This window comes from Crotalus tigris, unplaced genomic scaffold (genome assembly GCF_016545835.1).
Source record: "Crotalus tigris isolate CLP2741 ecotype Arizona unplaced genomic scaffold, ASM1654583v1 scf7180000017551.9496454, whole genome shotgun sequence".
NCBI lineage: Eukaryota > Metazoa > Chordata > Lepidosauria > Squamata > Viperidae > Crotalus > Crotalus tigris.
The window spans coordinates 8,392,232-8,420,229 of NW_024096469.1; the positions used below are offsets into that span (position 1 = coordinate 8,392,232).

Sequence of the window (27,998 nt, forward strand, 5' to 3'; positions counted from 1 at the left end):
TCCCCCAAACCTGAAAGAGGCAATCTTTGTAATTATAGATTACCCTCAAATACTGCATTCTTAGGTAGTTGATTGACATAATTGTAGCTTCACAACTCCAAATCCATCTATTTTTAAATGACAGGGGAGGGGGGGGCATTTCAATAGGGATCTTATCCAGCTTATGGTATTTTGGTAGATGACTTATGATGGAAGCCAGACAAAGAAAATGCAACTCTGCTACTTTCCTTGATCCGATTATATTGTTATCACCCTTAGATTTAGCTAGTTATTCTATTAGGGTTGAGTCTTGGGTACCCTTGTACGTCATGGCTCTAGTTCTTCCTATCAGGACATGTACAGAAGATGATGTTTGGGGTCTACGGCTAAAGAGACAGTAGATCTATGGCAGTGGTTCTTAACCTTTTTAATACCGCGACCCCCAACCAGTCGTAAGTCGAGGACTACTCAACCGGTCGTAAGTCAAGGACTACTCAACTGGTGCAGCACCGTTTGCAGAATGGGACTTTTGGCGGGCTCAGCAGGGCAGAGACAGCCTGGACAATTCCTATTGGCTTTTTAAAGCCAATAGAATTAGACTCTATTCAAGAGAGTCTATTCTATTGGCTTTCAAAAGCCAATAGAATAAAAGGGAGTAGCACAGCTAAGGAAAAGGGGGAAAAAATGGTGGACTGCATTGTTTGGCGACCCCCGTGAAATGGTCGTTTGACCCCAAATGGGGTCCCGACCCACAGGTTGAGAACCACTGATCTATGGTATCTCAAAGGGCACTTATTTTGTCTGCTATGCTGTCAGTGTGAAACTACTGGGTGAGATAATTCAGACCTTTAAAGTCGGATACCATTATTATGCTAGATAAGAAAGAAGTTGTTCAGAATAAAATTACCAACTACCGAAACTGGATTTGGGGAGTGAAATGAAGCATGCTTTTTTTATGGTGCTGCATTACCCTGGAATGCTTATAGTGTGAGAGTGTGCTTGCATCTCCAGCTAACACTTGGGTTTATAGATGGTGGCTGCTTACATAACTTTGGCTTTTGTGCCAACAGCAATTTTTCCTGAGTTTTGGATTCAATGATGCTAGTGAGAGCACTTTGCTTATAACCCATCTTGTCTGCAGCTATTCAATAAAGGACTACCCTAAGAAAATGGCCCAAAGATAGTTAATTATGTAATAAAACTGCATAATTTTAAAATTGGTATATGCATGGCTGCGGCTTCAGCACTGATTGATTGACTTGCATAGACTTTTTTTTCTTAATGACTGGGATCATTGGAGGGGGGGGGTGTTCCTTTCCCCCCTCCAGAGAAGGTAGATAAAAGTGGTCCTTTTACAGACCATTAATTAATAGGAAGTAGAGAAAGACAGAATACCAAAACATGCCCTTTGGCTCAAGGGACATAGGTATAAGCAAACACAAATATCCAGTCAAAGCCTAGAACATAATATTCTATTATATTTAGCTTTTCATTTGGCATCTTCAAAACACTACTTCAGCTCATGGCACTAATGGCCAAACATTTTTTGCACTGATATTTGAAGCTATGATATTAAGATTTCTGTTTGTAGCTTTAGCATTTTTAATGTATAGGTGGATTTAATACAGATACTGTATATTTATTTGTTTTCCCTTTTTGCCTATGCAGCTCCATTACCCTGATGTACAAAACGTGCCACCCAGAGTTGCTTTAGAACCTGGGATGGCTAACACATTGATTAAATATATACATACAGCCAGTGCTTTATTTGTAAAAAAAAAAAAAAAAGATGCCGGAACTCACACATGTCATACAACTCGCCTTGCCTACCCTATAAGGTTCCATCCAAAAAAGGCGCCGGAACTCCGTTCTGGGCGTTCTATGACAAAAAAAGCCCTGATACAGTACTTCCTTTTGGGAAAAGACATTATGAGAATGAGTAAGGTGAATTTCAAATAAGGGGAAGAAGACTGCTATTTTAAAATAATATATTTTATGTATGGCTCCTCAAGAATTTGCCTGGAGCCTTATGGAACTTCAGAATGGAAGAATTTATTTCATTCCAGTGACCTCACAAAAGCTGCCGCTACCTATCTTCAGGAAAATTTTCCAGTGCTTGGGCACTTTAATTGTCAAGAGAGCTGCCTTGTCCTAGCTCAGTATTTCCATTCAATCTAACAGCTAAACTATATTTACATGTCAGATTTTACATACTATTAAAATCCTACAAGTCAAGACTCATGCAGAGGTACAGTAGTGATCTGCCTTGGATCTCTATGATAATGTGCTAAATACAAACCCAATGTGCTAAGTTTGAAACCACATCCTTTCAATATCTGCTCCACTGTATGCCTACAACTCTCCCAGTCAAGTTCAAAGTGGGAAATTCACTCCATCCCACAAGTTTCTGATGTCAGAATCAAGTAAACTGCAATCAAGAACTTTCCAGCTCAACTTTCTAACCTATGTCTCTCTAGAACAAAGTTTCCCAAGAAGGGAAGTCCATCAGGCTACGATCTTTCAAGGGTATGTTGATGTGACTGTAATCTTTAGGGGACAATCAACACAGGTTGTTGATATTGTGCCAATACCACTAGGCAGGCCAGACCAAGAAATCAACTCTACTGGAAACAAGAACTACCTCTACTGAGATGGGCTATAACACGGGTGTCAAACTTGCCACGTCACGTGACGTGTCACAACATATCGCGACTCTTTTTGCATTGCCAGCAATGGGGAGAGCGCAGCTTCGGTATGGTGAAACCGGCCCGCAGGCCGGCAGTTTAACACCCCTGGGCTATAATAACAGAATTTTGAAAGTGTAAAGACTGCAACAACTACTTCTTAGGACAAACATGCAGAAGATTAGCAGGATGTATCCATGAACAACAACTAGCAGTCAAAAGACATGATGAAAACTCCTTAATTTCACAACATATAGCCAGACTTAACCATAGTTTCAACCGGGAAACCATGACCATCCTAGATCAAGTCAAGTCTAAAAATACTAGAGAATTCCTGGAAATGCCATATTGACAAATTGGGCATCAATAGACACATAGACATAAGCAACTTCTCCATACTGTGCAAAAGATACAATCAACAAGTCTAAAACAAGAGCAAAAAGACAAAAACACCTTCCTACTAACAGTCAATATCCTGATGAGCATCGATTAACAGCAAGATTAACAACAGACCAACAATCAAGAAGTAAACAATACCTCAGTCAAAGAATTGACAAACAACCCAACAGTAAAAGCCCAACCAAAAAAAAAACCCCACCAGACCAATCCCACAAACTCTAAAATATAAATTGAGAATAAACCTGACTCTCTACCAGTGCTTTTTTCTAAAAACAAAAAAAAAGGTGCCAGAACTCACACACGTCATACAACCTGCCTTGCCAACCCCATAAGGTTCCATCCAAAAAAGGTGCTGGAACTCCGTTCTGGGCATTCTATGAGGAAAAAAAAGCCCTGCTCTCTACCAAGACTGATGACATTTGGATAATGAAACATCTGCAAGAAAACAACCAAACTCAGAGAGCACCAAGGACCTCTCATCAAAAAATATTTGTAATACTGCTCTAGAATGAAGATAGCCAAGAACAAAAGAATATCTCAATGCTCACAGAGCAAAAAGCCAAATTTATGCTTTACACTTCAAGAAGCATCCACTCTACTCATAAAGAGCAACATAAGAAAAGAGATGGGGCATTGTCTTACCTGAATGCCTTTTCTCAGCCTGATGATGGAGAATCCACTGGTGGGTAATCTCAGCCTTCCTGCTCAGTTGAGACTCAGAAAATTGCCACGCCTCCCACTGGGCTGGACTGTACCCAGTTTTCAACCAAGGCGAAGCAAAACGACAAAGTCCGATGCGTTGGCTCCTCCTACCCAACACAGGACCAGACGGCCCTTAAAGGGTGGGTGTGGATTCTCCATCATCATGCTGAGAAAAGGCGTTCAGGTAAGACAATGCCCCTTCTCCAGCATGATGAGTGGAGAATCCACTGGTGGGACATACCAAAGCAGCTCATGTCCCTACAGCAGAAGTTTCTCCATGTCGCATCATAGATCCTATTAGTCGAGGGGCACCTGGAAGCTCGGACCATAGAGATCACCCTTGACGAATAGGATTGTCTGGCTAAATTCCTCCGCTCAAGTGCCAGGTGGCCAATTGGACCCACTGGGGATTCGGGTGTTGAAGGGCCCCTTGGCTGAGGGAGATGCGTTCTGGAGGAATCCTCCATGGCAGTGAGATGGAAAGCTCCATGAGGTCGGCAAACCACAGGCATCTCGGCCAATGTGGAACAACCAAGATGACCTCCGCCTGCTCCTGAAGCATCTTGCATATGGTTGCCAGAATCAGTGGGAGGGGAGGGAATGCGTACAGCAACTCCCTGGGCCACTCGCTGTGAAGAGCGTCCATTCCCTCTGCCCCTGGGGATGGGAACCTGGTGAAGTATCTGGGCAGTTGAGAGTTGGTCGGGGAGGCAAACAGGTCCAACTGGGGCTGAGCAAATCTGTCTGAGATCTCCCTGAACAGAGGTGGGTCCAGGCGCCACTCTGAGTGGTCCACCGTAGACCTGCTCAGGGAATCTGCTTGTTGGTTCATCTCCCCCGATATATGCTCTGCCTTGAGTGAGCTGAGATTTGTCTCTGTCCAAGAGTTCAAACTGTGGGCTTCGAGCATAAGGGGATCGGGTCCCTCCCTGCCTGTTTACGTGTCCCTTTGCCGCCACATTGTCTGTTAATACTAGAACATGTTATCCTGCTACCATGGTGGAGGTGGCGTAGGGCCAGATGAATGGCCCTGAGTTCTAGCCAGTTTATACTGTGGCTCAAGTCCGAATGGGACCATCGACCCTAGGCCAATTGTGACTGGAGGTGAGCCCCCCAGCCAAATAAGCTGGCGTCTGTGGTCAAGGTGAGCCTGGCAGGCTCCTTGAAGAGGGATCCCTTGACCATTGCCAGGGAGGTCCACCACAGGAGAGACGACAGTATCTGGCGTGGGACCCTTACTCTCCTGTTGGAAGAGCTCATATTCAGCTTCTGAAAGGGAAGGAACCACTGAAGCTCTCTAGAATGCAACCTGGCCCATGGAACGATCCCCATACAGGAGACCATCTTCCCCAGCAACTGTGACAGCTGGACTAGAGGAACTACCTTCTCCCTTCGAACCTGGTGTATGAGGGTCCATATGCTGTCCCGGCGTTCTTGGGAAAGGAAGACCTCGCAAAGGTTTGAGTCTATGATTGCCCCCAGGTGGAGGAGGCGATTTGCAAGGACTATGTGGCTCTTTTGGAAGTTCACGGAGAATCCGTGAACTTGAAGAGTCCTGATGGTGAGTGCCAGGTCCAACTGGGCCGAACGGAAGGAGCGGGACTGGATAAGGATATTGTCCAGATAGCATTGAATGTGCACCGGGATCATTCTCAGATGGGCGGCTACTACTGCTAAGATCTTCATGAACACCCGTGGGGCCGAGGAAAGGCCAAACGGGAGTGCTTTGTACTGAAAATGCTGATGCGCGTAACAAAACCGGAGGAATTTGCGATGCTCGGGAAGGATCGGAACGTGTAGATAAGCTTCCGTTAGGTCTATGGAGGACAGGAAATCCCCTCTTTCCTTTCTGTTCCATGGGCACTGGCTCTGTGGCCTCTATCTCCAGTAGATGGGAGATGGCCACGGACATGAGCCTTGTCTTGGTGGCGTTCCTTGTGTTGGGGCAAGCTAGGCAAGCTGGAGGTATGATTAAGAACTCCAGGGCAAGGCCATGTCAGATGGTGTCTATCACCCAGGAGTCTGTGGTGGTGGCCTCCCAAGTGTCGATGAATAGGGATAGCCACCCACCTATGGGAAAGGTCTCCCTGGAGTCATTTGTTTCGTCTATACGGACGGCCTCCGGAGCCCCAAAAGGGCCGTTTGGACTGGTACTGGGCCCTGGCTCTGGGATTTTGGCGGTCCTGCTGGCGATCCTGCCTGGGGGGGAAAGAATCAAGAGTTACAGGACTAATCCCAGGACAGTCCAGCCCGAAAGGGCTGTCTCCAGTCCCAGGTGGGCCCGGCATGAAAGAGCTGCCTCCAGAAGTCTTGTTGGGGTCTTCTGTCCACCCTCCTAGAGGGGTGTGCAAGCACCTTACGCTTGTCCTTTCCCTCGATCAGATACGGTTCGAGGACAGGGCCAAAAAGGTGGGTACCACTCTGCCTTCAAGGCCTCGGCCATGTCCCCTGGTATCGTGGAGGAAGAAAATAAAGAGATTAGAGGTGTGTCCACAAGTGGCATTTCCAGGAGGGAAGAGAAGGAGGAAGAGATGTTAAAAAAATTTTCTCTGTCCCGCTGGGAGTGGGAAGAGTGCCAAGGGAGGACCAATGTTTTTCCACCATGTTGCAGAAGAAAGGCGGGCAGGGAATCTGCCTCTCCTCGACCACCAGCTCTGAGAACAGAGGGTTCAAGTCCTGGCTGGTGGTGGCAACCGGCTTAGGCTCCTGTTCAGGAGCAATGTTGGCCGAAGTGCATGCCTTCAGGAGCAGCGACCTGAATAGAGAAGGATCGAAGAGGCCGGAGATTGGGGACGGGTCCGGAGCTGCTTCTTCATCCTCTGACATGGGCAAGTCAGAGGTGCCGAAGTACACAGAATCATCCTCTCCTACCTGAGAGGATCTGTTCGAATAGCCCGAGCTGGGAAACAGGGCGGGCCCTGTCTGAGGCAGAGATGCCGAGGGAGGCAGCGGCATCTGGGAAGGCCATTGACCCATGGAGGAGGTCATGTACTGCGCAAAGGCTTGAGCCATAATGGCCTGAAGTTGGTCCGGCCACATCCCGTTGCTCTGTTGGGCGAATGCCAGCCACCGTAGGCGTATAAGTGGCTTCCAGGCCTTGTTGAGATGTGTGGGAGGAGGAAATTCCCTGAGTGCTTGTAAGAGAGGGGAGAGGGAGACTCACCTGTCCAGTTCCCCCCTGAGGAGACCATGGCCTAGGGGCAGTGCTCAACGGCGCATATTGAGACTCAAATGGGGAGCGGTCCAGTGGAACAGGGGAAACCACTTCTGCTCCACTGGAGGTGAGCCTCGGAGCTCTGGAGAACTCCTTCTCCAGTGCCTGATGTCTCCTCGAGGCCTCTATCTCAGCAGCTTTGGAGGGCTGCTTGGTGGACAAGGCCTTTGCCTTAGCTTTTAGCCTTCCCGCCACTACCAATTTGCAGGATTTGCGCTTTTTGTTGTGGGGGAAGCAGAAGAGCCCTGCGATGGCTGAGGAGTTGCACTGTCAGCCATTGCCATCAAGATATTCCAGGCAGGAGATATCCGGGGAGGGGTGGATCGCAGATCTGGTTGTCAGAGAGGGAAACCCCAGGCTCTGAACAACAGCAATGGCTGACAGCCAGAGAGTTACCTAAAACTATCTGTTAGGCCCTGCAAGCACAGTGCCACATGGCTAAAAGGGACAGGTGGTAGCTAATAAAATTCTCCCTGTGAGTGGATGGTCGGATGCCCAGGGCACTGGGGCCACTGATACTCAGTAATATATGTGGAAACTGTCCTATTATCCACTCCCTAGACCTTCAAGGTCCTAGGGAAAAGGCCCCTGAAGAGCCTGCTGGTAAATCAAGATAAAAGGCCCAAAGACCTGTCAGGCAATACTTGGAGTATGTCGAGGAGAATTTTGCCCGGTGCTCAAAATGGTGGCCGCCCACAGATCGCTACCCCTTTGGCCACCCAAATGAGCTGCAAACCTCTGTCACCAGGAATCCTCCCCGGGGTGCTTGGTCAGTATGCCAATCCCTGCTATGGCAGGATGGACAGAGGACCTGACCTTCGTGCAGGCCGAAGTTTCTCCAGACACGGACCCCTGAGACTTTCAGGGGCCAAAGGGTTCTCCTGCGGGATCCAAATGGTGGCTGTGCCAAAATAACAGCCATCTGAGGGCCTACAGGGCCTTTCTCAGCCCTGAGGGGAATTGCGTGGTCCAGACGGCCTCCTAGGGAAGCTTCCTGACCGTTTCGCTGCCCAGTCAATTCTCCTCCCTTCTGGAAATCATGAGGATGACGATCAGCCGATTTCATAGGCTGCGCAGCCTCCACTGTGCTCTGAGGCTTCAGGCGGCCAATAGAAGCCTCCCGTCGATGGACGATCCTGCGAGGCTGTCAGGCATTCAAAATCGCAGTAGGGGGTCGCCCAGCTGAGGCGAACACCCCGCGCCTCCGGGAGAGCTCTCCCAGCCGATCAGGAGGCCCGATGGAGCTGAAAGGCAAATGGCTCGCAGCAGCAGCTGAAGAGGTTTGGTGGAGCCGAAATTACAAACGGCTCCAATAGCAGTCCTAAGGAATTTGGTAAGCTAATAAAGATCCTTTGTTTTTTTGCATTCTGACAAAATTAGTGGATCTGGTGAATGCTGTGGATATAATTTACCTGGACTTCAGTAAGGCATTTGATAAAGTAGATCACTACCTACTACTTGATAAGATAGAAAAATGTGGGTTAGACAGCATCACCATCAGATGGATCCATAGTTGGCTGACCGGCCGTACTCAGCGTGTGGTCCTCAATGGAAATACATCTACATGGAGGGAAGTGTGTAGTGGGGTGCCCCAGGGCTCTGTTCTGAGCCCAGTGCCCTTCAACATCTTCATCAACAATTTGGACGAGGGGATAGATGGGGAACTCATCAAATTTGCAGATGACATCAAGCTGGCAGGAATAGCTAACACTCCAGAAGACAGGCTTAGGATACAGGAGGATCTGGACAGACTTGAACACTGGGCGCTATCTAACAAAATGAAATTCAGTGGTGAAAAAAGTAAGGTTCTACATTTAGGCAAGAAAAACCAAATGTACAGGTATAGTATAGGTGGTATCTTGCTCAATAATAGTAACTGTGAGAGGGACCTCGGAGTCCTAGTGGACAATCACTTAAATATGAGCCAGCAGTGTGCTGCTGCTGCCAAAAAGGCCAACACAGTGCTGGGCTGCATTAACAGAGGGATAGAATCAAGATCACGTGAAATATTAATACCACTTTACAATGCCTTGGTAAGGCCACACTTGGAATACTGCATCCAGTTTTGGTCACCACAATGTAAAAAAGATGTTGAGACTCTAGAAAGAGTACAGAGAAGAGCAACAAAGATGATTAGGGGACTGGAGGCCAAAGCATATAAGGAAAGGCTTCTGGACTTGGGTATGTCTAGTTTAATGAAGAGAAGGACGAGGGGGGACATGATAGCAGTATTCCAATATCTCAGGGGCTGCCACAAAGAAGAGGGAGTCAAGCTATTTTCCAAGGCACCTGAAGGCATAACAAGAAGCAACAGATGGAAACTAATCAAGGAGAGAAGCAACCTAGAACTAAGGAGAAACTTCCTGACAGTTAGAACAATTAACCAGTGGAACAACCTGCCTCCAGAAAGCGATTACATTTTGTCTTATTTTACTCCCTATTATAAGTCTTTTTGTCTATTTTGAATCTTTCTGATAACTGTAACTGGGAAAACCATTGACCGCTATATTCTGCTATTAATTGCTCTCTTGATTTGATTTTAAATTCCCCTTGATGGTTTTCCAGTAATTCTCAGTATGTCAACAATTTGTCTTTGTCTGTTGCTTCTCTTTTATGATACACTTTTTGAGCTGAGATCTCTAAAGGTGTTTTAGGGCACTACCTGGGTTTATATCTATTCTATATTCTCAATATGGCACATCTAATAAAATGATTTTTAAAGTGCACATTAATTTTAATTTCATCGTACTATAAATATCCATGCCATCCAAAGCTCAGGGTGTGACCTTCTAATTGTAAATGTGAAAATAATGTAAATGTGAAAATAATCAACACTAAATCCTGATTCTAGAAGGAAACCAAAACATGGTGCACTGAATTATTCCTTAGGAGTGCCCAACAGGGACCCCATCTGATGTCCTGAAGACGTGTCTGGTTACAACTCTTGTAAATTCCAGACAGCCTGGATTGGATTCGAATTGTAGGTTCCCATATTCAAGTTACTTACTTTTATCTCACTTTTTAAAATAGGTAGTCCTCAATATTACAGCTATACGTGGTGATGGCAAAAAAACGAGTCAGCCAATTTTAGGATGTGTTTTGCAGTCTTCTTAAGCAAATCACATGGTCATTAAGTGAATCTGCAATCAATAAGCAAATGCTGCAGTCATTAAGCAAACTAATACTTCCCTATAGGCAAGATTTTGCCAAAAATCAGAAGTGCCAGTTTTTGGAAAAAACTGTCATAAAACATAGTCACATGACCATGAGATGCTGCAAACAGGCATAAATACGGCCATATTGCTGAGTGACTGAAATTTGGTCACAGGGCCACAGGGGGGGGGGCAACCATTGGATCTTCAAATCCAGGTTGTAAGTCCCCTTTTTTGGGTCCATCGTAAATCAAAGACTAACTGTATAATTTTAACGAGAAACATTTAACAAGACAGGTTTCATTATTGCAGACGTAACTGAAAAGAGAGGCACTGACCATATTGAATTCATATTCAGCATTTTCCTGTTCTTCTTGTTCCCTTTTGTGTTAAACAACAACAGTTCTATGTCTGCGAGATAGCCAATTAACACCTTTTAAGAAGCTTGTGTAAGGAACCAAGTTTGAATAAGGTTGGCTTGCTGATGGAAAAGGGGTTATTAGAAGTTACTGTATGTGAGCACCTAGTCAACCTAGAGTAGACTGCTTATGTCCTGGTTACCCACATATTCCAAAGCAGATGCTAGGTCTGTCATTAAATTATTCTATTTAAAAAGAGAAAGAAGGCGATCCCTTAGCTGTCCTCATGCTAAATCACACTAGAAATTCATCACAGTGGAGAAGAAGTTCCCAGGCTTCTGTATTATACTGAAGTCCCCCATCTCACTCCATCTCATCTATGATGGATAAGGTTTCTTCTATTGATGTGTATGCATGTCATAATTCAACCCTTCATTCCTTGCTCAAACACACATAAGCACCAATATCAGTTAGCTATAAAGCAAGAAACTGTGGCCAGATCAACATTCATCCCTTTGAGTAAATCACAATTTCTAACAAAGTGTAAAAGAATCCGCTCCTGATTTTATAGTTCAAATAAACGATCCTGGATAGCCTGCAGCCAATTTATTACTTTGCCTTGGTGTCAATGCTAGACGCAGTTTCATTATGCAATCAACTTTACAATGTTGACCCAATTTCATCGTCAGCACATAAGGTAGAGATCATTAATCCTATATTATACCAAGAAATTAAGAGAGAAGGTCACTGCATGCACAGAATTAGTCCACCCATGAATAAGAGCCACATCAAGAATTCAGCAACATGACTAAAACTGCTCTGAAAACAAAGGTATTTAGTTTGCCTTTAATTACCTAACCATCCTCTCTCATACATTTTCCAATGTCATTAGATTTTCAATATCTGAGGCCACAGCAGAATTCCGTCTTGGAAAATTATTGGGCCCAAAACAGCTGGAAACAACACATTAACTTTGAACACCATTTTGAACAGTTTATTTTTTAAGTCACTATAAGACAGCTACAATCTTATACATGCTCTTCTGGAAATAAGCCAGATAAGCTTATTTTGCAGTAAGCCACATTATCTAGTGAATGTTTGTGGAGATTCTCTGTCATCCAGGCCGTGGTTGTCTCAAAGGTGCTTTTTCAAATGGCAACTGGAGTAAGTTTTTTCCTTGAGGAAGAAGACACAGATAAACCTTTCTTAAGAAAGAAGGGCATAGATAAAACCCGCAGGTGGCCTCAATAGGTTCTCAGAAAGAGTACTAGCGACCAGGTGACTGCAAAGAAATATGATCCTGCTACCATCAGAACTGATGAAGCTTCCTGAATGAGAAATGAAATGTCTTCTTCGTCAAGGAAAAAATATAGTCCATTTGCCATTTAAAAAACACCTTTGAGATTATATAGTGAAGAACATCCAAGGAATAATACTAGATCAGAGAAACATTTACTGAGACTCACTTCTGAGAAGCAGCTTTTTAAATGATACTCTTGTTTATTTCTGAACAAAAATGCAGGAAGATGTATACTGTATACAATACTGATATGGTTGACAAAAACTGATGTCTGTATTTTTCTTTTAATTCAAGTTTGGCCTAGCAAAACTGGAGTATCACCTCTGAAGTTTTTCCCCCAAGTTGCGTTGCACCAAATGTTCTCTTTGAAGTGATTATCATGAGGTAAACATAAGTAACTATCATCAAGTAAACTTTTTGACTATCACATTTCATTTGGCTACTGGAAGGAAGACTATTCCAATCTCCTTGTATAACCTTTCTTCTTAAATAGATAGGTGCTGTAATGCTCTAATGATTGAGTTAAGGTTACTATGGTGACTAAAAGTAATTGCTGGCCACTGCCTTATAGGTTTGACAGAAGTACAGCACTCATTTTTAAGAGCGATCCCTTTAATTGAAAGAATGCTTCTTCTCTTTTGCACAGAATCAAAATCTGTAAGCATTGAAAAGTCTGATTCCAGACTTTTCTACAACTGACTCCAATAATAAACAAAGGTCTCTCTCTTTCTCTCTTTTTCTGAAAAAAAAAATAGCCAATTTATTAGTAAAAATGGCATAATATAAAGTCCCCATAAAATGGAACGTGTTCACCACAAATATTTTAGATGGCATTACATCAGACGAGCTCTAATTGATGTATGGGTTAAAACTTGGCAACCAAATTATATACAAGTCCCCAGCTGGATTTCAACGCTAGAAATGCATATACACCCAAAGCTTATACAATTAGGAAAAATTATAACATATAAAAATGTACTAGACGAGAAAGGGGAACTGAAATCCAGGAAAATTCTTCAAGACGAAAGGGTAGAATTAGAATGGTGGGCATATCTTCAATTACAGGCAAGATACTGGAAAGATAAAAAAGAGCTAGGCATAAAAATAGAGCCGACAGGGCTGGATAAAATATTATTAGAAACCGAGGACAAAATGATTAAAAAATTATATCATTTTTTGCTAGATCAGGCAATGTATGAGGAACAGGTAAAAGAAACCATGTTAACGTGGAGTAGGGATCTTGATCTCAACTTTGATCTGCACATCTGGCAAAAATTATGGGTAAGAAATAGGAAGCTTACTTTGGCCATCTCCTACAAAGAAAATCTCTACAAAATGTTCTACAGATGACACCTCCCACCCACAAGGTTAGCTAAAATGGGTCCAAATTTTTCTTCCACATGGTGGAAATGTAAATTGGCAAAAGGGACCTATTACCATATGTGGTGGGAGTGCTCAAAAGCCCGTGATTTCTGGAACAAGATAAAAAAATGGCTGGAAGAAATATTAGTGATAGAGATAGAGTTAAAACCAGAACTCTTCTTATTAGGCATAACCACACAGAAATACGATAAAGGGATATTTTATTTGATGTTACATATCTTCACGGCTGCTAGACTGGCGTATGCACAAAACTGGAGGAATAAAGAAATTCCAACAGAAGAAGAGATTCTATACAAAATTCTATCGTGTGAGGATATGGATAGGCTCACAATGGAAATGAAGGACAAGACAGAGTCAGATCATTTTGAAATCTGGGAAAAATTTTATTACTGGTGTGAATCAAGGACTGTTCGGATTATAAGCTAGTGTTAAGATAGAAATATATATAATTGTATGTTAGTATATAGAGACACAAATTAGATATTGTATTGATAGAACTATATATATGTACGTATATATAGAGATCAAGAATTATATGTATGAAGAGGAATAAATTGTTAGAAATATTTATACTGGAATGTTGCATTATGTCCATCTTTGTTTTAACTGTATTATAAATAAAAAACTTTTAAAAAATGGAACGTGTTCACAAAAAATAGTCATTCTGATTAAATTTAACCTGTCCATTTTATATCCTTAGCTAGAATAACCATCAGTACATCTATTGCTAAAGAGAGAATTAATTAAGCTTCTGCTTTCCTGGTATGGCATAAATATTCTTGTAGAAAGGGAGTCAATAATTCTTCCGTTAATTGTTCCTGCCACTATTTCTGCCATATGAATTCTACTGTCTAACCGTTTCCTACCAAGAGCTTCCAAACAATTTTATCTCATTTATTATTTGAAAATGAGGTGAAATTTCAAATGCAGGTTGAAATCAGTCAGTACCTTCAAATTTCTGGGGAGGTAAAAAGAAGAATAACCTTACATTTTCTCTAAAACTAAAGAATGGCCACAAGGGAAAAAAATTATGCACATTTTGTTTTTGTTAAAGTAAATTGCCACTCATATTGCATTTTTATTTATTTTCTTATACCTTATATATCTAATATTTCTTCCTCCTATTTTCCCCACTGAAAGAGAGTGACTGGCGCAAAGTCATCTTGCCAGCTTTTACACATAAAGCTGGACTTGAACTCACAGTCTCCAGATTCTAGCCCAGTGTTTCTCAATCTTGACAATTTTAAGGCATGTGGACTTCAACTCCCAGAATTGCTGGCTGTGAAATTCTGGGAGTTGAAGTCCACATGCCTTAAAATTTTCAAGGTTGAGAAACACTGTTCTAGCCCATACCTAGCTTAGCTACTAGACCAGACTCTTTTTATATTATGATTGAAATTTCAACACCAAGAATATCATAGCATCATAGGAAAACTGCACCAGGGAGAGCAAGAAGTAAGATTACAGGACACCTAACCAAGTGTCACAAGCTACATCTCAAACTATACAGTTCAAATTACTATGCTGTATTCTGAGCATCAACTTCTTCTACCAAGAACAACACAAGAAAATAATCATTTATTTAGTAACTTTTCAAAGTTACAACAGCGCTGAAAAACTGCCTGACTTATGACTGTTTTTCACACTTACGACCTTTGCAACATCCCCATGGTCATATCATCAAAATTCGGATGCTTGGCATTTGGCTTATATTTAAGATGGTTACACTCTCCCAGGATCATGTGATCACCATTTATAACCTTCCCAGCTGACTTCTAACAAGCAAGTCAATGGGGGGAGCCAGATACATTTAAGAACTGTATTACTAACTTAACAACTGCAGTGATTCATTTAATTGCGGTAAGAACAGTTGTAAAATGTGACAAAATTCACTTAACAACTCTCTTGCTTAGCAACAGAAATTTTGAGCTTAATTGTGGCTGCAAGTGAGGACTATGTGTAATTTTAAAAATAAAACTGAAAGAGAAAAATAGAGGGAGAGGGAAAAAAGAATATATTTCACAGCTTTTCAGCCAGGGGTGTTGTTATGTCCCGAGCCTTGCAAACGGCTCGGGCGTTTGCAGGCAGTCCCGGGCAGGTGCAAAGCTGCCCGGGACCAGACAGGCTGTCGCCAGCGCCGTGCGCATGCGCGGGTGCTGGCGTGGGAAAAGTATCACATTTACCCGGGAAATGTCTATATAAGAAGCTGGGAGGTTTTGGGAGCTGCTGAAGCCATCTACTTGTAAGCTGAACGCAGAATAAAGAAAACTGAGAACTCCAACTGCTTCTCGTGTCTGCTTCCCGCCAAGGACTCAACAGGTGTCAAACTCGCAATATCACTTGACGTGTCTTGATGTATCGTGACTTTTTTTTTCCATTGCTGGCAATGGGGTGGGCGCAGTTTTGCCATGACGTATCTGGCCCACGGGCCGTCAGTTTGACACCCCCGTTTTAAGCATATAAGCAAGCAAAAGGTACCCTATAAATTGCCATAAAATCCTCCAACAATAAAATCACTCCAAGCCTCAAAACATCTTTGCAGCTTAGATTTCATAAATTATACTTATCTCTGCACTAAACATTTGACACAATTAGCCTCTGCCTTAAAGACAGAATGGCACAAGATGAACTTGAGTAACTACCGGTATGATCAAACCCAGAGACAATTAAACAACAACTCTTTGTGCCTCAAAGCACATTTTGCAGAAAACAATCAATTTCATCTGTTGCTGTTTTTTAGAGGGACCATAATCTTAATTGTTCTTGTTTCAACTGATTAAGGCAGGCTTCTCTTTCTAGAATCTTTCAAGAAATAGCCAATTTTTTCTTCAATTGTGCTGACTGATAAGCAGATTGATCAGAACCCATCCAAGAGGAATGAGTTAGCTTAGATCAGGGGTCCCCAACCCCCGATCCATGGACAAGTACCGGTCCGCGGCATGCCAGCAACTGGTCCGCACAAAGAAGCAAAGCCCCAACCGCGAGATGCAGGCAGCACACAAAACCACACTCTCTCCGGTCCGCAGAAAAACCTCTCTCCACAGAATTGGTCCCTGGTGCCCAAAAGGTTGGGGACCTCCAGCTTATATGATAGTTCCAAAGGAAAGAAAAAGATGGTGACACCATATATAAATATATAAATATAAAGGATATATAAATGTAAGTGCTAGGATGTCCAAATTATTATTCTATTGCAGTTTTCTTCTTCCATTCAATCATGTCTAATTCTCAGAGACTACCTGGACAAGACCTTGCAGCTACCTGGACAAGACCCTGCAGGTTTTTCATATCTGGTTTGCCATTGCCTCCTTCCTAGGTCTAAGCAAAAGTGACTGGCCCAAGGTCACCCAAGTGGCTTCACAGCCAAGGCAGGACTAAAACTCACAGTCTCCCAGTTTCTAGCTGATTCCTTAACTACTGCACCAAAAAAGACAAAGAAAGCCAAATTAGATTCAAATCTGGGATTTTGTAGAGGAGTTCTAAGTGTTTTATACAGATCTGGAAAGAATTGTGTGAAGAAACTAGGCAAAACTGTAAATTCTTTTTTCCCACATTAACTCTCTAATGAAAATTACCTTCTCCTAAAAGTTTTAGCCATGAGGAAAAGAAAAAAAACAAATAAAAGAGAAAATACTCTACTTCTCTAATCCAAATCAGCTACTTCTATAACTGATTTGGCATTTTGTTAATTACATTGATGTTCCCACCATTCTTCCAAAAACTTGTATCACCTGTGATTAAAGGACTTATAAGGTTAGTTAACACAGCTTCATTTACAATGTGATTATAAATAAAGGCATTTTAAAAATCAGCATCTAGATGAACCAGAACTTTGAAAAGAGGCTACAGGTAGTCTTTGACTTACAACAGTTCATTTAGTGGCCATTCAAAGTTACAATGACACTGAAGAAAGTGACTTATGACCATTTTTCACACTTACGACCGTTGCAACACCCCCATGGTCACATGATCATGGTAACTGAATCATATTTATGATGGTTGCAGTGTCCCAGGGTCATGTGATCATCATTTGCAACCTTCTGACAAACAAAGTCAATGGGGAAGCCAAATTCATTTAATAGTTGTGTTACTAACTTAACAACTGCAACGTTCACTTAACAACTGTGGCAAAAAGTGAGTAAAATGGAGCAAAACTCACTCAACAAATGTCTCACTTAGCAATAAAAATTTTGGGTTCAATTATGGTCATAAGTCAAGGACTACCTGTATTACGGACACACAACTGAGTATGTTCCACTGAATTCATAGATTTAACTCCTGAACAAATATTTACAGAATTAGATAGTATTCATAAACATAACATTACACATAATATGAAGTTGTATGAAATAGCAATAGAAAGACAAGAAATCAAATTAAATTATTACCTTAATTATACTACTCTTTAGTTTTATTTGTTCAAAACACCTGCCATCTACATTATCCTCTGAATTGTCCTTAGGGTTGAGTAATTTTCTAACAGCCAAAAATAGCCTCAAGGAATCTATGGATATAATTATGGCAACAGAAAACAAGGTCTTTAAATCATTTTTTACAAAGTCCTATAAAGAATATCACCATCCCCACTATTTTCCAAAAAAATCTCCCTTTCCCTGGATTAAGAGCATGGGCATGGTTTTAACTAATGTATAAGGTTTCAGGCAGGAATATCAAAATCTCAAGTGATTTGGAAGTGTTGCAATATTGCAGCCATTTAAATCCTCTAATTAACTAACATTTAATTTGGGTGTTCCACAGATGCCATTTGAGGCAGACAGATTCAGCAGGCCTTGATGATGCAAACATGTGGCTAATTTCTCAGAGATGTATGGTTCTTAAGCATATTCAGTTTTCAATGATAAAGTCTGATCCACATAAAGAAAAAGGAATTGCTTTTCCTGAAGTTTATATTTTCTGCATTTCACTATACATCTGCTCTGTAACTCCAAACCTTACTAGCCACGATAGTAATGAGGTATCATCAGATAACAGTGATCTATAATTATCACATTTTGATAGATCCAAATAATGTTGTCTAGGACAACTCCTGAAAAGTTATAAATCAACAAGAGAAATGAGGATGGCTCAGATTAACAAGTCATGGAAGATTTGGGAAGATAAAGCAATACACCCTATTCTGCAGCAAAGATTCTTCCTTCTACAAGGGATGCAAGGAACCAGAATGACACCATGAGTTGATCAGAGTTGCTTCTTTATTGCTGCTTGCCTATCTACAAGAATCACACCAGACTGACTGCATTATTTTGGGAACAGCCAGACAAAGGCTTCAGGGTTTTTAGAGGGGGTCAAGTCTTCATTCTTTTTCCCCTCCAAGGACTACACGTTTGCCAGTCTCTCCACTATTTCCCACGTACACACACATTTTAGCTGGAGATTCCACCACAGCTGGCAACACACAGTATTAGACTAACAATATAGAGAGGTTAACATTTTCTCAGTGTAATTCAAACATCTTATTAATTATTATATAACACTCAGATGCATAATTTTGTAAGGGCATGTGTCAACAGTAATTCTTAAGTTGGCCTTATTAGCATTGCATTAAAAAAAATACAAGATTATGCCTTTTCTATGATTCTGCTGGCTGTTCTCAACAGAAGGATGTACGATGCACATCCTTTAGAGAATATGCTTCAATGCAAAGTAATCTATTTAAGAGAGAAGAACAGAAGGGACACATTTTTGGAACCAAAAATAATTTCAGCAAGCAAGAATGCAAACATCTATTTTGCTAAATTTATCAAGCTGGAAACTGCAGGAGACTGTACTGAAAAGAACATGTGCAACAAGCTAAACCCAAAGCTGTATGTTAATCAATTTGCTTTTATCATCCTGTTCTGATTCAAAATTCCCAAACCCTAAATATAATTTAAAAGATTAGCACACGTTCTATACAAATGATTTTCCCTTTCAGCGATATACCAAGTAGCAAAACGGGCCTTCGCTTTCCACACTCATAAAATAATGGTATCAAAATAGAGGTAGTTCTCGACTTACAACCATTCATTTAGTGACCTATTTGATAGTACAGCAACACTGCAAAAAGTGACTTGTGACCGTTTTTCACACTTACGTCCATGGCAGCATCCTCATGGTCACGTCATCAAACTTTGAATATTTGGCACCTGGCATGTATTTATGACACTGCAGTGTCTCGGAATCATGTGATCATCATTTGCAACCTTCTGACAAGCAATGGGGAATCCAGATTCACTTAACAATTGTGTTATTAACTTCACTGCAGTGATTCACTTAACAACTGTGGCAAGAAAGGTCATAAAATGGGGTACACCCTCTTAACAATTGTCTTGCTTAGCAATGGAAATTTGGGGCTCAAGTGTAGTCATAAGTGAAGAACTACTTGTATGCATGCCAAAAATCCTCTAGATCAGGGGTAGGAAACCTTGGCTCTTTTATGACTTGAGGACTTCAATACCCAGAATTCCTAAACCAGCCATGCTGACTCAGGAATTCTGGGAGTTGAAGTCCACAAGTCATCAAAGAGCCAAGGTTCCCTACCCCTGCCCTAGATAATATCTCACCTTAGTCCAAACTCTCTAGATGTCCTTCTCGAAGCTACGCACCCTTCAGAAATGGTTTGGAAGAAGTGCTTTCAATTTCACACGAGGATATATCCATCTGCTATTTAATAGGGTAATCCCTTTTTTCAGACTTCTATGCGCCTGATTCTGAAAAAGTATAGTCCTAATGGCCAGACTACTATATCTTACAGGGATGCTAACTGAAGAGGCAAACGTTCCATTGGAATTATTTCTTTCATCCCTGGTTGAAAATAAGGATAGCCTTAAAAAGAGTATATTTAATAACATGGAACACTCGTTTTTCTCTTCGGTGAACCTTTAAAAGAGGAACTGCTCATTTTTCATAAACTTGTTTTTCAGGAATTTAACTTTTATAAACTGATGGCGAGTGCGCTTTCATTGGGGACTGGATGAAAAATTGCCATTTCCCGACTAAAATTTAGCTTTCTTTCTATCTTAAAATGTTAGAATTTATTGGTCAGAATGTCCATAATAGACAATGTTATGCTACTTATTATGCATTACTTTTTTATATATTTATTTATTCTTTTTCTAATAAATATAATGACCTAAAATTTAATAATAAATTGCTTTTTGGACTTTTGGTTAAAGCAGTGATCCTCAACCTTTCTAATGCCGTGACCCCATAATACAGTTCCCCATGTTGTGGTGACCCCCAAGTGGGTGTGGCCACCAATAAGAGGGAGTAGGACAGCTAGGGAAAAGGGAAAAAAATGGCGGACAGCATGGTTTGGCGACCCCCGTGAAATGGTCATTCAACCCCAAATGGGGTCCCGACCCATAGGTTGAGAACCACTGGGTTAAAGTATTGTTTATGTGAATGAGAAATCTGAATACAATTTTTTAAAAATATAGTTAGTACTATGTTGCTGCTGTAATAAATTTGAAGATTTCCCTATTGTTTAAAGAAATGTCAAGGGGGGGGGGGGAAAGACTCAGGAAAACTTTGGCAATCACGGTTTAGTATGGAAAAGACCTACACAAAAGACAAGGTGACGTGCATAAAGGATTAAGGTGAATATCTATGACAGGTATGGACAAGACTTCTCTGCAAAAAAAAAAAAAAAATGAAATGGCAGAGAATCATCTTAAATTCTCTAATACAAAAAGAATAATTTATTGAAAGCAAAAGAATTAACTTTGAATGTAAATGATTATTTGGATGTCTCTGAAGATTAACTGGGACTTGGGAGAAGCTGTTTTCCTAGTGAATTTAGCTCCTGATGTAATACCTAAACAGAGTGTAACTCTCTTTCTTTCTCTAGCCAGATAGCATTAAATCTCTCCATAAACAGAGACTTTAACTTCCAATCCATACTTCCAGTCCCACTAAGCTCAGCAAGACTGATCTCGGAGGACAGACATGCAGGCTCGCACTGCTTTTACATTTATCACGATTTCTCCAAATCGATGACTGAAAATAAAAAAAGAAAAGAAAAAAATAATCAAATTTTACCATTTTGCTGGAACTGCAGTTTTAATTTTAAATATGAAATTCAGTGTTTTTTTTAATAGAAAATAGTGTTGTTTAAAGTTAGAAGAAAAGCATAAAATATTTTCAATTGAATACATAAAACGAAAGGCAAATAAAGGACACTGATATTATAACACAGAGAGTTTAATTCTGCAGAACTGTCATGCTTTAATTTTTAATGGGACATTATTACTTTTACACATTTACTATTACTATTACTGGATTTGTTTAATGTTCTGGGGACATGAAGTAAAAGCATTTTCAGATAAGTAATTACATAAAACATTTTCTGTACATTATTTATCTTTAGCATTTTAAAAGGAGTTTTTAAAAGTTGATACTAATTTTTCTACATTTTGGAATAAGAATCAAAGGTACATAATATATTATTCACCTAATCATCACTTGGATACTTTTGCCACTCAAGAGTAAAATGGATTAAATTTATAGTAACTAAATGGGAAAGACAGGAAAACAATCTGGAAAAGGAAACTAACAAAATACTTACATATTGTCACCTAGCACTGCATGGATGAGCCATGAGATCAGTAGCAGTGCAGCTTTACTAGAAGAATGAGTGGGGTTTTTTTTCTAAAGCATCTGCTGCATTATTTTTAAAAAGTACTTAATTAGATAAAATGTCCTTGGGGAGGAAGAGAAGCTAGAAAAAAACCTCAGTTTTTTGTTGCCATTGTCACTATTTTTTTTTCTCATTTACCTTATTACGTTTTAGCTTTTCTAACATGTATATAGAATCCATTTCTGAATAGGTAAAATTTATTTATATCAGAAATATTTCCATATGAATACAGAGATACATTATAAATTGTGATGATTACATGGATAATGAGTGTTACTGTGCTTAGAGATATACATACACCCACACAAATATATACACACATACACAAACCTACATTTATGAAGGGTTTACAGCATAATTTCTGTTTTGCTTTTTTATTTTTCCATTCTTCCTTTTTTTCCTAGTTTGTTTAAATAAATAAAGACCAATAATTTTTTTAAAAAAAAAATACTGTTGTGCATCGTGGCCAAGAAACAAGATGTCCAGAGGAAGGTAACAATATAAATTGTAAAACTCTCTGATGATGCCAAAAGCAGGACAAGAAGTACATTCTTCAAAAATGGCTATTTTCAAATACACAATGTAATGTAACTATGACCCTTTTGGGAATAATATTATAGGTACTAGTGTTTGATCAGAACCTGGGTTTCTTCTTCCAATAAAGTAAGGATAACCGTGGCTCGGTTGACATAACACAGCTAAATGGAACCTTTATTCGAGCAATGGCCATTTGACACTGCCATTCCCACAACTAATATTTCATACATATGACAATATGAGCTCTGACTCACCTAAGCCTAAGAAGGCAATGCATCTATTACAGAAAGTCCTTGACTTACAACAGTTTGTTTAGTGGCCGTTCAAAGTTGAAAAAAGTGACTTATGATTATTTTTCATACTTGTGACCATAACAGCATCCCCATGGTCACGTGATCAAAATTCAGATGCTTGGTAACTGTCTCATATTTATGATGTTTCCACTGTCCCAGGGTCATGTGACCACGTTATGTAACCTTCTGATAAGCAAAGTCAATGGGGAAGCCACTTAACAATCATGTTACTAATTTAATAACAAAAAGAAGAAAGGTCATAAAATGGGGCAAAACTCACTTAACAAATGTCTCATTTAGGAACAGAAATTTTGGGCTCAGTTGTAGTCATACATCAAGGACTACCTGTACTTTGTATCTTTATATGTCACTAGACAACCCATGAACCATTGGGTCATCCTTTCAGAGGTATTTCCTTACCTAAACAGATAAGCAGAATGACCACAGGCAGACAGAAAAAGCAGTTGAAGCAGGAGCGATTTTTGAGTTCCTACCGACTTTCCCATTGACTTTACTTATGGGAAGCTAGCAAGGAATGTCAAGAATCACAATCCCATGACCACAACTGACTATGATAAGGCTACAAACAACCACGACTTTGCAAATGCAATTGGTGTGAAGATCCTTGAAATTTCAATTACACAGGAGTAATGGGTCCCAATTTTGTATGCATTTTTTAAGTTAATGGAACCTAGGTAACTTGATTCAAAAACTTTTGTGCCATGACTGGACTAATTGAAGGTTACAAACAGACAAATAGACTATAGAGTTTTAGTAATATATAGCTAGGGAAACCATGTGCTCAGGAACACACCACAACATTAACACAATCTAGGAATTCCATCACAATTATTTACTTTGTAGACTAAGTGAAACAAATTGTAATTATGGTGTAAAACGAAGTGTGCAACTTTTTCAGTACTGTGGAGGTCTCATTCCAAAATGTACTGGTTTGAGTCAGGATGGAAAAAAAATCATACTGCTTTGCATTTAACCTTAATGAAATAAGATTCATAAAATTACTCTACATTCAATAATTATCTAATTCTATCCAGTAACAAATTTGATTTGGTGATACGCCATACATATTTGACATTTTAGGTAAATGTACCTCTATTCTTAAAGATACAAAGCAAAAAAAAGAAGCTTATTTTTTTGACTTATGTGCCTCTGAATGATACAGGAGATTGTACTTCTTTTTGTTATTGTTATATTCTGCTACATATTATAAAAATCTATACAAATAAACCAAACATTTAATATTATTATTTGTTTTTCCAGCTATACATAGTGCTCAAAAAGATGGCTGTAAATGTTGGAAATGTGATAGCTACAAATTAAGAGTTAAACTTAAATGCAATAAATTTCAGATTTAAAATGAAAAGAAAAATGTCACACATTTTATTCAGATCCTACAGAACATCAAAATTTTCAAATACAAATTCTTTTCATAAAACAATACATGGAAACTTTGTTCACAAAGGCTGTTGGGTTTTTCATTTTTTATTTTGATATTTTTTTGCAGAAATATGTAGAAACATAAAATGCTTGTTTCGTGGTTTTGCTGGGAAAAGGTGATGGGCGTTTCAGGAATGCAAGTATAAAAGATACAAATGAAACGGAAGTCGGTTTCTCCTCATACTGGAATTATTCCCTTTCAAACCCAGAAAAGCTTGTGAATGTCATATATCCAAATACTATTTTCTCTCTTTCATAAATGCAGTAGGGCGAAGAAAGTTGTCCTCACTTTCACATCCAAACCTTTTCAGTTCACTGAAGGCAACGGGGAAAATGGGATGTCATGAGTCGTAATTTGTACTCTGAACAATTCCAGAGATTTGAGCCATTTCAAACCTTCTGTAGTAAGTTTCTCTTAATTTACTTTGACAGGAATTTGCATTGTCATCATCCAAAAGGTAATCACCCGTGCCAGGCAGAAGAGCAAAGGAAATCAGCAAAGGTTAGAAAAAAAGACAGCTTTAAAAAATCATGACCAGAGCAAGCTTACAGTAGAACTCTTTCTAACCATTCACTGCTTTAATTTCTAAGACCAAGAACAGTCCAACAGAATTAATCTTCTATCGCTTTGGTGCAGTGTTTGAAAAACAAGCCACAAACCATCACCACAAGCCTCGTGCAGATGCAGAAATGTTTACCCTCGTTTGCTGATCTGTTTGCAGATACTCTTTGGCTCAAAACTATTTGCTTCCCTTCCTCATTCCCTGGTTGTTGTTGTTGTTGTTGTTGCTGTTTTGAAAAACATAATTTCCATCAAAATATTACTATTTTCACCAGTTTCTAAAGGACCATGTTTTAAAACAGTGGTTCTCAACCTTTCTAATGCCGCGACCCCATAATACAGTTCCCCATGGTGTGGTGACCCCCAACCACTTATACATCACCGGGTGCCAGGGGCGTGGCCAAAGAAAAGGGGGAAAAAATGGCAGACAGCCTTGTTTGGCGACCCCCGTGAAATGGTCGTTCGACCCCAAATGGGGTCCCGACCCACAGGTTGAGAACCACTGTTTTAAAAAATGATGTATTTCCAATAACACACTGTTCTCACTTATCCAGTGTTTCAATAAAAGTCTAAACTAATGAACTGACATCACTTCTTCAAATCTATCTTGTCCAGGAGAGCTTACTTTCTGATTACCTCACTCACACTAATAATGACTGATAGGTCACTCCTGCCCTGGTCATCTCCCATACGGATACTGCAATGTGCTCTACATGGGGCTACCCTTGACAAATATCCAGAAGCTTCAGCTGGTGCAAAATGCAGCTGCACAAGCTATATCGAGCACCTAAAGAAGGGCATACATAAAAACTTTTTGCTGGTTTGCTTCCAGGTCCAATTCAAGGTGTTGGTTGTGACCTACATTCAATCCATTACACTGGCCAGTCCAGCAGGAAAGATACGTTGCACCATGTCAGTTAAAGAATTCTGACTGGCAGAATCCAGGAAGAGACCTTCTCTATTGTTGCCCCCACCCTGTGGAACATTCTCCCCCCAGAGGGGAGGCTGGCTCCCCAGTCTCCTGACCTGCTGAAGGGGAATTAAAATGTGGCTCTGTGGCCTTGCATGGGGAGCCCAAAGAAGCATGCAGCCACGGAGCTGGTTGGGGCCCCGAGAGCCTTCTCTCTTCACTTTTTCGATTGATCTGAAACAGGGCTTAATTATTCTTGCCTCCCTCTAATTTTTTTTTAATTTTAATATTTTAATTTTTATATACTGTTTTTATAGTCCAACATTTTATTGCAGAGCACTCAGAGTTTTTCTTTGAGATAGATGTCAGGTTCATAAATGCGAAAAATAAATAAATAATAAAAAGTAAATGATGAAAACTGCACATTGCACTAAGAGATGGTTTGCTGATTAAAGCACAATGTTAAAGCACATTATACAGTGCTATAAATATTGATTTACAAGCCACAATTGTCTACATTCACACAACATGATAAACCTTACAAACAGTTCTTTTAACAAAGTAAGCCAAAAACCAAATAAACTACATAACAGCTTAGGGTACAAAGTATTCAGTATTCTTATTTTTCACCTTAACACTTCCACATTTTGCTATTGCTTTTTCAGCTTTTTACTTATTCACACAGACATAACATTCATTAAGACAGATTCCTGTACAGTGCCTTTTGACTGGTAACAATAGAAACTCTGTATTCAGAAGCTTTTACATTGAACTCTACAGCTCTATCTGCAGAGAATAAAAAAACAACAGGTTCTGAAGAAGGGTTGGGCAAAATAAACCGCTACCTGGAATTAGTCTTTACAATGTTGTCCATATCTCCTGCTGCTTCATAAAAATAATTTTATTTATTTATTTATATCCTGCCATTATTATTTTTACAAATAACATATCCTATACGCCTTCCTCCATCTCTTTCCCCCACAACAATCCTGTGTGGTGGGTTGGATTTAGGAAGCGTAGTTAACCCAAAGGCATCCAGCCAGCTTTCATGGCTAAGGGACGGCTAGAACTCATGATCTCCCACTTTCTAGTCTGGTACTTTACTAGACCAAACTGGCTCTATATTTTTTTTAAAAAAAAAAAATAGATAGATGGAGATCACAGGTGGACAACATATACGCAATTGTTTAGCCTCTAGTTTCATCTCTGCTGGAGAACATATGGAGAGAGTACAGTATAAAGAAAAGCAGTGAGCAGTTTACCACTCTTCTTCCTGGTTTTCTCGTTCTACAATTCCTGATCACTAATCATCACTGCAATAATTAGTAGTAAGCAGGTGTGTATGATGTGTATGTATGTGTGTGTGTGTGTGTGTGTGTGTTCATTCAACCCTGCTAAAACTCATGGCATGTACTGAAGTTCAAGTAAATAAAAACCTTCTCTTTTTATAATATTAGGTAATATTGTTATCTGAGTAGAATATTACCGGTGGGCTACTTAAAATGGATGAGCCAGGTTCAAACAATGGCAATATTCTTGGCCAGATTGGTATGTCTGGCATAATGACATGTCTTTCTACAGTATTTGTTCCAATGTTATTTAATTAAGGAATACACCACCCACCTTTTTCCTGATAAAGAAACATACATTTTGCTTACCAGCAAAGAAACTGGGAGGATTTATATTCAGATGACTGCAAGAATATAAATTGTTCCATTCCCCACCATTTAGTCAGAACTGAAGAAGCTTCTTGGATGAGAGGAGAAACGTTTTCAAGGAAAAAACAAACAAAGAAAGTCCAGTTGCCTTTTGGAAAAGCACCCTTGGAATTCAAAATGTTTGAAAATCCACAGTGCTTTCTAGTTGCAATGTTAAATTAAAATGAATATGTCTGAGTTATGTAAACGTCTTTAAAGAATGTCAAACAGTATTTTTTCAACACATGAAAAAACAGGTTTGGCATCTCAAAGGTACAATAGTAGCCTGAGTTCCAAGCAGGAAGTTCAGGAACTTCCAGTTAGAGAGTAAAACATCTCTTTAAGTTAAGAGGAAACCCTTGTATTGTTTCCTTCACAGTATAATTCTTCCATCTATATGAATAGATAGAAGTTCAAACGTGTTACTGTTTTGATAATGAAAATAATTATAAGATTAAGAATGAAAAAGGCAGCAATTAGAGGGAAGTACATGGATTTATTTTACTCATGAAAGCATTTTTAAAGTATCTGCACTTTGTAAAGCATTCCTTTCCCCACCCTTCAGTCAGAATTGAAGAAGCTTCTTAGATGAGAAAAGAAAGACCTTTGGGATAACCATGATCTGGATGATTGAGAATCTCCATAGACATCAAGCATTTTAAATGTTTGCAATAATACAGTAGACTGGTATTTCATATAGCTGAAAATCTCCCCCCCCTCTCTTTCTCGCC

The 27,998-nt window shown here is 40.1% G+C and overlaps 1 protein-coding gene and 1 long non-coding RNA gene across 10 annotated transcripts in view; both read right to left on the reverse strand.

Moving 5' to 3' along the window:
* AATK (apoptosis associated tyrosine kinase) overlaps positions 1-27,998 on the reverse strand; it is an 88,706-nt gene that overhangs the window by 48,102 nt on the left and 12,606 nt on the right. The window contains exon 1 of one of the 9 annotated variants that reach the window (XM_039346271.1): positions 27,229-27,961. The exons of the other annotated variants lie outside the window; for them this stretch is intronic. The gene's annotated coding sequence lies outside the window, so the exon portion shown is untranslated. Of the gene's footprint in view, positions 1-27,228; positions 27,962-27,998 lie in introns of those variants that run through there. 9 annotated transcript variants of the gene reach the window in all.
* Positions 24,019-27,231, reverse strand: LOC120309261. Its single transcript, XR_005557046.1, has 2 exons — positions 24,797-27,231; positions 24,019-24,413 (listed from the first exon to the last, which is right to left on the reverse strand). It is a non-coding gene; the product is annotated as an uncharacterized LOC120309261 (long non-coding RNA).